Here is a 12608-nt window from a genome sequence, read left to right as displayed (position 1 = left end):
AATGCCAGTTTCTCTTCCTCTGCAAAAGAAACAGCGATACGAAGTGAAGAAGTTCATAGATTGGCAGAAAATTATAATGGACTGCTGCTCAACATTATATTACACAAAGACATTTTCACCGGGAAAATAAAAAAAATTACATGACAGCCACAAGAGGCATTAGGTTTTCAAAATGGCATAGCCATAAGAGTGAAGGGCATAGGTATGGGAACACTAAGTAAAGGCTAAACAACTGAACAGTGACAGTATAGAATCTGGGCAAAAAAGGAAAGGTCTTAACATAGTTTTTTGCAAGCTCTTGAGCGGGTGGCTTTCTTTTCACCTTTGGTGCTTTCAGCTTTGTCCTCCATCTTCTTTGGGGAACCATAGCCGTTGCTTGCAGTTTCTTCAGGTACCTCTTCCGGGCCCACTTTTCTCTTTGCCTTAGCCTTTCACAAAAAACCCTCGAGAGGGCTGTTATCACCAACTTCCTGCGGGTCCTCTATGTTGTTAGTCTTCAATGTTTCCCCTGATGCATTGGCACTAGCCATTGTCTGCTGAGAAGTTTTTACTGTGTCAGTTGTAGCAGGCATGGCACGCGCATGAGGAACCATGACAAAAAAATCATCTTGTTCTGATTTACTGCTCACGTCACCGCCTTCCTCTGTTGTTTTCATGCTTGCACTTTGCATTTGCTCGGATCCCACATCTACTCCTTCATTCATTGTATCTAGCTCACCACCCTTCTCAGTCGAAGGGTTCTCAGTTTTTGCAGCCTTTCCCTTACCTTTGGTGTCATGCACACTGCCCACATCATGTAGGGACTTTGAGAGGCCTGCGATAAAAAAATCTTTGATTACACCCTTTATAAGCATGTCATGTATGCTACATAGTATGTTTCATATGCTAACTATGTGTGCAGCTAGGCCAGTATGCTAATTAGCATTCTCGTGTATGCTAGCTAGCATAATCATATATGCTAACTAGAATATCAAGTATGCTAACAAGCATACCAAGTATGCTAACTAGTAAACCTTATAATCTCTAAGCAATTCAAGTGTACCCAAAAGCTTCTATGTGCTTACTAGAGCACAATATATGCTAATTAGCATATCCAACATGCTTAATAGCATATCAAGTATGCTAATTAGCATATCCAGTATGCTAGTTAGCATACAGGATATGCTTATTAGCATATCCAGTATACTAACCAGCATACTGGATATGCTAATTAGTATATCCTGTATGCTAACTATCATTCCAGCTAGCATATCTGGTATGCTAATAAGCATATCCAATATGCTAACTAGCATACCTAGTATGCTAACTAGTAGACCTTATATCCTCTAAGCTAATCCAATATGCTCCAAAATGCTTACTAGCATATAAAAATTGGTAATTAGCATATCCAACATGCTTAATAGCATAACCAGTATGCTAGTTAGCATACAGGATATGCTAATTAGCATATCCTGTATGCTAATTAGCATTTCAGATAGCAATCCAATATGCTAACTAGCATACTGGAGATGCTAATTAGCATTCAATATGCTAACTCCGGTATGCTAATAAGCATACCCAATATGCTTACTAGCATATTGGATATGCTAATTAGCATCCACTCATCCAACTAGCATATCCAGTGTGGTAGTTAGCATACTGGTTACGCTAATTAGCGTATCTTGTATGCTAGTTAGCGTATCCAGTATCCTAACTAGCATATCCGTTGTGTTTATTAGCATTCTGGATACGCTTTTTAGCATATCTGGTATGCTAGATAGCATGCTAGTTAACATATCATGTATGCTAGTTAGCATACTGGATATGCTAGTAGGCCTACTTGATATGCTAATTAGCATATCCGGTATGCTTGTTAGCGTATTGGGTATGCTAACTAGCATATATACTATGCTAGTTAGTATACAGGGTATGCTTACTAGGATGCTAGTTAGCATATAGAGTATGCTAACGAGGATGCTAGTTAGCATGCAGGGTATGCTAACTAGCATATACGGTATATGCTAGTTAGCATCCTACTAACATATACGGTATATGCTAGTTAGCATCCTACTAGCATATCTAGTATGCTAACTAGTATACTGGATATGTTAATTAGCATATGCAATATGCTAACTATCATACTGTATATGCTAACTAGCATATCTAGTATGATAACTAGCATACCTGGCATGCTAATTAGCATATTCATTATGCTAATTAGCACACCTTTTATTCCCAATATGATCAAGCTTGCAGACTGTATGTCCTGTATGCTAGCTAGCAAGCATACATTCAAGTATGGTTTCTTACCAATCTCTGGTGTGGTTGGATGTCGTTGTGTTGCAAGGTTGCACAACCATGCGGTAGGTATGCTTTTTTTGCAGAAGGGAGCCCTACATACGGTCCCAAGGGAGCCCTACATACGGTCCCAAGGGAGCATGTAGCAGCAAAGCACAGAAGGTGATAATTATGCTCACAAGGGAGCTTGACCATTGCAAGGAATGGTTGGACCTCAAGGGGCAGACCACAGCCAGTACACAGGTTTGTTCCGATGCTGTCTTGCACCTCTCTATCCTTCATAAAACTAGAAAGGGCTAGATTAGTTAGGGCAGTTTGGAGAAACGAGCCCTGCAGCTTGGACTGCATGTGCATCAGTAGTTCAAGTTGGCTTTCAGAGTTCTGCACCTTGGATTTTGCAATTTCCACCTCAACCTACAAAACCAAGATAAAAAGAGCATAGTAAGTACATGAGTTACCTGAGCACATGTACCAAACATAAAGTGCAGAGATGAAACTTACGGACACTTACCAGTTTACAGGTTATGTCTATGTCACTATCTATGGGGTCATCTTCACGAAGAGGAAACCCCATAGCCTCTATGGTGTCTTTGGTTGTCTCTATTCTGACTTCAAGCTCCATCTTTCGCCGGGCATCCACATCATTGCTTTGCAATAGAGCCTGCAACTCCATCTCAGCTGCTTACAACCTCTATCTCATGGCCGTGACAATAGGAGTGACCTTCGCATTTTTTGCATTCAAAGCCCTAGCAAGTTCCAGGCCCTCTTGCACTTTGTTTAGATTTTGTTTCTCATAATGTAGCTGTGTTTTCATTTGAAGGACAGCTGCCTTCATGCACTGCCATTCCTCCAACCCATGAAATGAAGAAGCTTCCATCTCCTGTCGACTATCTTGATGAGGCTGAAGTGTGGCCTTAGTAGATTTGGCAGTACTCTTTCTTGCCAATGGCATATTTTTCTCGCAGATGTCAACAGACTCATCCTCAATTTTTGAAGCTGGAAGCTGAAGATTGCGGTCTCCACTTGTTAACGTGGCCCTCATAATAGCCCTTCTCTCGAATATCCTACAAGTACTGCACTGCAAACTCGGCCCAATTGAACCTAATGGCTGTGCTGCTTGCAATCACTGTAGGACTGAATTCTTTCACGAAACCCTTTGCAAATGCAGAGGAAATTTCCATGTTGGTTGGGGCCTTCTGGTATACATTGTAGTGCAATTTCATCATCAACTCATACATTTCGGTGTGGATGGTGCTGCATTTGATGCGATACTGGCTGGGATCCTTTGTTTGTTTGAACACACTGAACCATTCAGCATCAGTGACCTGCTCCCACCTAACCATTTTGGGATCTAAACCCTCCATGGAAAGGCCATAAGCAGCATTGAACTCTACCAAAGTTGTACAGAATTTTTCTTGCATGGGGATCACGACCTTCGGAGCTTTCCATCGGCCTGCACACATCAAAGGGAAATGTGCTCAACTGTAAAGGGAAATGTGCTCAACTATATTGCATGGACATGTTAACTGTATTGCATGGAGCTTCTTGTGGTACTAAAGCCAAAAGTAAAAGAGAAAACACACAGAACCTGCACAAGAGAGAGAGAGAGAGAGTACCCGCCGAGAGGGACATTGGGGAACCTTGAGATTGCTTTGCGCTTTTGCAGGGAGATGGAGAAGCAGAAGGGGCTCTGCGTTTTCTGTGTATAGGAGAAGGCGCCGCGGCTCTGCATTTTCTGGGTATAGGAGAACGCGAATGTGCCGCCTTGCTTGCGGGCTCCATGGTGCTCTGGCCTTTGCACTTCATCACCCCACCACTCTGCTGTAACGCCCGTGCTAACTGGCTTCAAAGACTAGCTCGTAATTCAATATACCACAACTTTCATTAATTATTCTTTTTTTTTTGAAGTGCTCATTTGAGCTTTTTGTATCAGCCAGAAGTTTTAAATATGATTACTAATATAGTGACTTACATGCCTAAACTTATGCTAACTAGGAATGCTTGTTCACACATGTGAACTAGCATAAAAAGCGTAGCATGTTATCATGCTTCTACCCCGTGGCCTTTTGAGGTGTTGACGTGGACCATGCTGGCACACACTTAGTCACTTGCTTTTTTATTATCTTGGCTTTGATTGGTTGCTAAGATTTGATATTTTGTGGTCTATCCACCCTTGCAGATTGGCCCCCCTTCCGTGGTGGCTTTGTGGTTTTCTAAATTTTCCGCATCTACCTCCACTAGGGAGATCATGCCACAACATATGCTCCGGACCGGCTCCTAGCTTTGTGCTTCTGCTTCTTCCAGTGTAGTTACGACCAGTTGGCCCTTGTATTTTCTCATCTTGAAGCCATTTACTGCTTTGAAAAAAGGTTTGCCATCCAAGTTTTCTAAGGTAAAGGAATTATGTCTGACCAGGTCTTTCACTATGAATGGCCCTAACCACTGGATTTCAATGAATGGCCCTAACCACTGGATTTCAATTTTTTGGGATGTGGTCCCTGCTAGACAATACCAGATCTCCTTTCTCAAAAGTATGTGCTTGAGATGCCTATCTATCCAAGCCTTTCTTCTTCGCTGCACCATCTCCACTCTCAGAGAGCTAATTTGCCATTCTTTCTCTAAGGATAGGTTCTTGTATTCTATGCTCTCGGGATTCTTCCATTGGCAGCTTCTCTTGAATGGCCACTCTCAGATTAGGTACCACAAATTCCATAGGCATAATTGCTTCCAACCCATACACTAGCTTGAATGGTGTTTGCCCAATTGAGACTTTGTAGGATACGTGGAATACCCATAAGACAACATCTAACTTTTGGTCCCAATCATTTTTGCTAGCATTCATGATTTTCTTTAGAATTCTGGTCAAAACCTTGTTGGTTGATTCCACATGGCCGTTGCACTGTGGGTAGTAGGCCTATCAGCGGTGTACCCTTTTGGAAAAGTCCCATCCTTCAGAAACTACATCATATCATAATACCAGTTTTCTTCTACTTCAGTTGCTATCATGAATAAGTTGGTATCTGGGAGTTGATCTTCTACACCCTCCAAGGCAGGTTCTCTAGAATCAAGTCTAGACAAAAAGTTTGTGTAAGATTCCTTCCCAGCCTCTCAAAATGTCCAGCATATTCCCCTGTAATCAATTCCCTTTTCTGAAATATAAGAGATCTTGTCTCCGCCTGTTTTGGCATAGAGAGAGAAAATATTCTAGAGAGAGAATATTCAGATTATGAATATTTTTGGATAGAAAAATAACTCATCTTATTAAAATAAGTTCCCCTGAAATAGAAATTCAAAAAGAACTTTCCAATGTGCAATTAGAATTACTTGAAAATGGATATGAAGGACCTTAGCCTAAGGGTCTAGATTTTCAGAAATTTTTGGATTATGGTCCAATTAAGGTTCCTATGGGCCAATAGCATCAATCCATGTGTAGGGAGGAGATAAATCCTATTTGTAAAAGAAGATACCCAAAAATGAGTAAATGCTCACATAAGATGAAGAGTTGAATATGTACAAGGTTTATTAGTAAAAAACTATGAGTAATATCAAAAAAATGAGATAAATTGAGTATCCAAAAATGAGATAAATTGAGTATCCAAAAATGAGTAAATGCTCACATAAGATGAAGAGTTGAATATGTACAAGGTTTATTAGTAAAAAACTATGAGTAATATCAAAAAAATGAGATAAATTGAGTATCCAAAAATGAGTAAATGCTCACATAAGATGAAGAGTTGAAAATGTACAAGGTTTATTAGTAAAAAACTATGAGCAATATTAAAAATATGAGATATTTTCGGTATAATCATTCCATTTTGACACATATGTAAGGAAGGGGAGTCCATTAAAGGAGGTGCATATTTCACATGCTTGAATGAGTTTTAAACTCAAAAATAATGTGATATTTTTATCTCTCCTCTCTCTCTTGAACCTAACCAAATCAAAAGGGAACCAAACCGAATCAAAAATGAACCAAACTAGGTCCAAATCTAGTCCAAATTCAACCAAACTGAAATTGAAAAATTCTAGAAATCAGTTAGCTTTGGTTAGATCCTCCCTCTCCTATAAATAGAACATGAATCCTTTGAAAAAAAAGAGGAGAATTTTACTATTCTAGAACTATGCTGAAAGAGGAGAATTTTACTATTCTAGAACTATGCTGAAATAATGCTAATATTCACTATTCTCTAAAATTCTCTCCAAATTGGAGAAATTGGAGCTTCCCTCTTTCTTCAATCCCCATTGGTGGCTCCATCAACATACTAAACCAATTGATTGGTTGGGGGCCTCTACCGTAAACAAAGAATCAAGCAATTTGTAAGGTAAGTGGTGAATTTTGAGCTTTTCTATAATCTCTCAATGTTTCTCTCTTCTCAACGCCTCTCAAGCTTGAGAAGCTTAATTGGAATGGTTTTTGAATGCTATTGAAGTAATTAATGAATGATAATAAAGAATTACATAAATTTCTATTTATGCTTAATTCTAATGGTTTTTATGTAATATCTCCCTCTCACTCAAGAAATGGTCATACTCATGACCTATTCTCAATCCAAATGAAGCTTTTCATAAAGCTTTTCCTTAATCCAAGATTAATCTATGCTTAAGACTAAATTAATGGCTTTTTTCCTATGCTTTTAGTTTATGTATTTCATGAATATTGATGATTCAATCCATTATGGATTATTGATCCAATTAGGGATCATTCTAATTAATTCTTAATGATAAGCTTTATCCCTTAGAAAAATTGAGATTTATCAGTCATAGCAGCGGAGCTATGGCAAATTTTTTATAAAAATTACACATAAAATAATTTCATTCAAAGTATGAAAAGAGGACTTCCTACCATATTCTAGGAATTATCATCCTAGATTAATTGAAGATATTCATTGTAATCATAGAGAAATTAATTTTTATATTATGCATAATTGATTTTCATGCATAGAGGTATGCATAAAAGATTATTATTTTAACATAAAAGTGTTACTTTTATCATAATTGAATTTCATGCATAGAGGTATGCATAAGAGATGAATATTTTATTATAAAAGAGTTACCTATAGCATAATTGAATTTCATGCATAGAGGTATGCATAAGAGATGAATATTTTATTATAAAAGAGTTACTTTTAGCATAATTGAATTTCATGCATAGAGGTATGCATAAGAGATGAATATTTTATTATAAAAGAGTTACTTTTAGCATAATTGAATTTCAGGCATAGAGGTATGCATAAGAGATAAATATTTTATTATAAAAGTGTTACTTTTCGCATAATTGAGTTTCATGCAGAGGTATGCATAAAAGATGATTATTTTATTACAAAAGTGTTACTTTTAGCATAATTGAATTTCATGCATAGAGGTATGCATAAAAGATGATTATTTTATTACAAAAGTGCTACTTTTAGCATAATTGAATTTCATGCATGGAGGTATGCATAAAAGATATAAGATGTGATAAGATGCTTATGAGATGAGTTAGGATGTGATAAGATGAGTTAAGAAGTGATAGGATGTGTATGGGATGAGGTAAGAAATGTATGTGATGGGATAAGATGTATATGGGTTGTGATAGGGTGAGATTATGGATGTGAATGTGGAGGTGGATGTATGCATGTAGATGTGAATGTGAATGTGGATGTATGGATGTGAATGAGGATGTGGATGTGGATGTAGATGCATGGATGTGAATGAGGATGTGGATGTAGATGCATGGATGTAGATGTGGATGTATGCATGTAGATGTAGATGTATGAATGTGAATGTGAATGTGGATGTGGATGTATGCATGGAGATGTGGATGTATGCATGTAGATGTAGATGTATAGATGTGGATGTGAATGTGGAGGTGGATGTATAGATGTATAGATGTGGATGTGAATGTGGAGGTGGATGTATGCATGTAGATGTAGATGTATAGATGTGGCTGTGAATGTGGAGGTGGATGTATGCATGTAGATGTAGATGTATGAATGTGAATGTGAATGTGGATGTGGATGTATACATGGAGATGTGGATGTATGCATGTAGATGTAGATGTATGAATGTGGATGTGGATGTATGCATGTAGATGTGAATGTACGCATATAGATGTGGATGTATGGATGTGAATATGCATGTAGATGTGGATGTGAAAATAGATGCATGGATGTAGATGTGGATGTATGGTTGTGAATGTGGATGTGGAGGTGGATATATGTATGGATGTGAATATATGATATGTGATGTGAAGGAATCTGAAGTGATGAGATGGAAAATGATGTGATGGGATGAGTACACATATAAATGGAATGTGGAATAAGTAATGTGGATTGATGAGGGATAATGTGGAAAAATGAGAGTTTATATAGAAACTGTATTTATAAACTGTTTGTAAATACTGTTTGTAAATGGTTGTTTTATGTCAAGAATGCTGGGGAAGCATTTTGACCGTCTTGTGATTAAGGTCGTGGAGACCTAACTGATAAAGTTGCAACTGCTGACGGAGAGTCAATGGTGGACGTCTCGCCGCGTAGCAAGGTCGGCCGAGGTCTTGACCAGCCTCGGTTCGATTAAAATGGTGAGCTTCCGGTATGGTGGATGAGAGACCAAGGAAGCGGCCTATGTAAAACCATTCGAAAAAAGAGTACATCTCCTTTCTAGCTACCTCATCTCTGTGAATGGAAGTGGAAAGGGATTTGTGTTAGTTAGAGCATTCAACTTGAGGTAGTTCACACAGATTCTGATTTTTATATTCTTTTTGCAGAATACTACAATCGGGGATATCTAGGCAATGTTATCCATTGGCACAATGAAACCCACTCTCAGTAGCCTTCCAATTTCTTCTTTGACTTGCTTTTCATAATTTGGGTTTATTTTGTGCCTCTACTATCTGCTGACAAGTATGACTCCCTCTTTTAAGATGATGCTTGCTAGAAGAATTTAAGGTCAATGCCCTCCATGTCTTCATATGACCATGCAAAGACATCTTAGTATTTCTTTAGCAAGGAAACCAACTCCTATTTAAATTCTTCTTCTAGTTGGTGGAGGCTGGTCTTCACATGCTTTTCTTCTTTTCTATCCCCTAGATTTACCTCCTGTAGTTTGTCTGGCTTACTTTTGAGGCATTTTTTTCTTGGTTCTCCTTTTGCTTTTGCACCCAATCTTGGATTTCTTGGATCTCTTCTTCTTGCTCCAGATTCCAAGCCCATTTAATTACTTTCGAGGCTTTCTCTTGCAAGGTTTTTTGTAGTTTTGAGCCCTCTATCTTTTCATAATATGCTTCTTTTTTCTTTGTTTGATTGTATGCTACTTTTTCATTTTCACTGTTTGCTCCCGCATAATGCCTTATTACTTCATCCACATTTAACATGGATAAGGGTACCAGATCTGGGTGTTCATGGAGTATTCTATTCTCTTCATCATCATCAACAAAGACTTCTGACATGATGAATGTTTCAGCATGGACTGGCTTCTGATGAGCAAGTTCCACTAATCTCTTTGCATCGAAAAGATTAACATGCACTTTTTCATTTCCCTTTCTGATGGTGATTTTGTTCATGCCCTAGTCCTACTTTACCTTGCCATGTCTCAACCAGGGCCTTCCCACAATAACACCTCGTAAGACTCATTGAGGTTTTCTGTGATAATAACCATTATGTTGACATTGAATTCAACTTGTTTTACTTTCATTGGGACATTTTTTATGATTCCTTTAGGTACTACTACCCTATTATCTGTCATTCTTATGTTGAATGGAATGGGCTCCCAAGTGAGACCCAATCCAAATGCAATTTCCTTAGTGATGACATTCACTTTGGATCCTCCATCTAGCACTGTATCATTGATGAGTACGTTGTTCAATTGAATTATGACTTTGGCCACATCATCTCTCTGGATGTTGGGGGTTCTTTGGCTTGCAATTACTGCACTCCGGTGGTTCTCCCTCTATTGAGTGCTTTAGTTCCTTGCTCAATCCTTCAATGCCTGCCACCCATAAGGATTTTAGCCTTGAATCTAGGACATAAGTCCAGTACTTATCTCAGTTGAACCTATCTATCCAGTAGCATTGACATTACATTGGTTTGTAACCAGCCAACGTTCTTCTAGCTTTCTTCCTGACATTCCTTATTGAGTTTCTCTGCATGCCTTCTTCCACTTGTTTTTGGGAGATCTGTAATGATTTCGTGTGAGCCATTCTTCTTTTTCTTATCTTGCCTTCTCTATATTTCCTTAGTAGTTTGAATCCTCACTTTTCTTGTTGTTCCCTGTCCCCACAACTGCCTTCTTACGAGCTTGGGGTGAGCCTTGATCATGTAGCAGGGTTATTACTACACCAAATTCATTAGCTTTAGCCCTTGTTAGTGCAAAGATGTCATGCACCTCCCTCTATATGTCATCTACCTACATCACGTTGGCATTTGGCAGATTTTCTTTGAGCTGCATTAATTTTTCTTTGAGCTGCATTAATTTTTCTTGTCTTTATTTATCATGCTTTTTCTTCAGGGCACATTCCACTTTGGTGTGTCCAGGCTATTGGTAATAGTAGCATGTGAAGGTTGTAGAACCATCGGCTCCTCCTTGGCCTCTCCTTCCTGAAAAATTTTCGTGGCCTCTATTTCCATGTCTTTCCATCCCTAAGGGTCTTCCGCTCCTTCCATGATATTCACCATGGGAGCTCTATTTTTCATGTTGTACCTTCAGCTCCATGTACTATGATTATCCATGTTACAAATGGTACAAGTTGGTAGCATAGTGCATTCCTCCTTGAGGTGACCTTCTTGTTTGCATTGGGAACATAACACATTATTGTGAAAATCTAAGCCTTTGCTCTTTTTCATTTCTTGCATTAGCTCTTTTACCTATAGCATCAATTCTCTGGGGCTTGCTTGTGCCTTCCCGGGTTTCTTCTTTTTGTCCTTCTTTTTCTTTATTGCCACTGGAGTGTCTACATGAGGAGTAGCTTGAATCGTCCTCTTTATTGCCACTGGAGTGTCTGCATGAGGAGTGTCTGCATGAGGAGTCGCTTGAATCGTCCTCTTTAGTGGTGACACTCTTCCTAGGTTTCCTCTTTTGTCTCCTTTCTCGACTTCTTTTTTTTGCCATTTTGGCCAGCTCAACTAGTTCCTCGAAGAACTCCTCTTTAGTGTTTGCTTGCTTTGTGTTGATTGCTACATGGATATCCGGCTTAAGTCCTTGGACAAACCAATCCAGCAATAATTTTCATTGAGATTTAGGTTTGTTCCACCACTCTCTAGCTCAAGCTTAGTAGCTTTGTTGCGTAAGCTTCCACATCCATATCCTCTTGTTGAAGCTCTCTCATTTGATCACACAGAGTTGAGTTATAGATTTTATCTTTTGGAATTTTCCCAAAAAAGTAGTCATGACCTCTTCATAGGTGTGGAAATGGTTGTCTTGATATCTTGACACCCACTCCATGGCTCTTTCTTTAAAGGTATTCATGAAAGTGTCTCTCCTGATTTCACTCAGCTTTTTGGCTCTTCCACATCCCGAGGTTTGGCCACTTTCCAATATTGCTCAAACCTCCTCTCATGTGCAGATCTGTATCTTCCCCTTTTTCTCCTAAGAACACCAGGAAATTTTTGGCTAATGACGCCATGGCTCCCTTGAACCTTTTCCAGGGTTTTGTTGTGGTTGTTCTTCCTGGTTTTGTTATTCCACCCTTTTTGGGCTTTTCAGACCTAGACTGTGCTCGGCTTCTTGCTCTTGGAACTCCTTTTCTTGGTTCAAATTGTGCCCAAATTCTGACACTTCCTCTTGCTTGTGTGGGGCTATCGAAGTTTCCACACTGACTTGTTGATTGTAATGGTGCAAGGCACTCCCAGCTACAAGCTTCTAGAGGGTATCTTAGAAGGAATTATCATTCACCATCCTTAGATTCATGAACATCCAAAAATGATGCTTGAATCTGGTTGGGCTATGTGGTGAAAGGCTCCCCGCATTGTCTTTTTTGGAAAACTCCGTTCATGCTATGGTTTCTCCTTGGACTTGTTCTAAGTGGACCCACCCTTTCCTTTGCCTAGTGGAGAAGAATTTTACTCAGAGGTTTTCCCTAGCAAATTTTATTTCCCTCTCAACAAACTAGTAAGAAGGCAGCAATCTGTGGTGACAGACCAGTCACCCACCAGACTTCAAAACCAGACATCCTTAATGCCTCTACAAACAAGTGAGGAACAAAATGTCTTGTGTTGAGTGCAATCACTTGACCATCCCAATCCCCATTGTGTATACAAGGCACCTATTTTTCTATACTGCATATATTGTAAAACCTTTGACCATGATACTAAAAATTCTCCCACTTCATCCACAATTGACTCAAAACCTCCATCTGC

At 39.0% G+C, this 12608-nt stretch overlaps 1 pseudogene; it reads right to left on the bottom strand.

Moving 5' to 3' along the window:
- Positions 1 to 275: 275 nt before the first annotated feature.
- LOC147612227 (uncharacterized) lies at positions 276 to 3458 on the bottom strand (annotated as a pseudogene).
- Between the last annotated feature and the right edge of the window lie 9150 nt (positions 3459 to 12608).

Source organism: Cibotium barometz, chromosome 46 (genome assembly GCF_041138505.1).
Source record: "Cibotium barometz isolate CiBa-2024 chromosome 46, ASM4113850v1, whole genome shotgun sequence".
NCBI lineage: Eukaryota > Viridiplantae > Streptophyta > Polypodiopsida > Cyatheales > Cibotiaceae > Cibotium > Cibotium barometz.
This window is presented reverse-complemented; position numbering and strand designations above follow the sequence as displayed.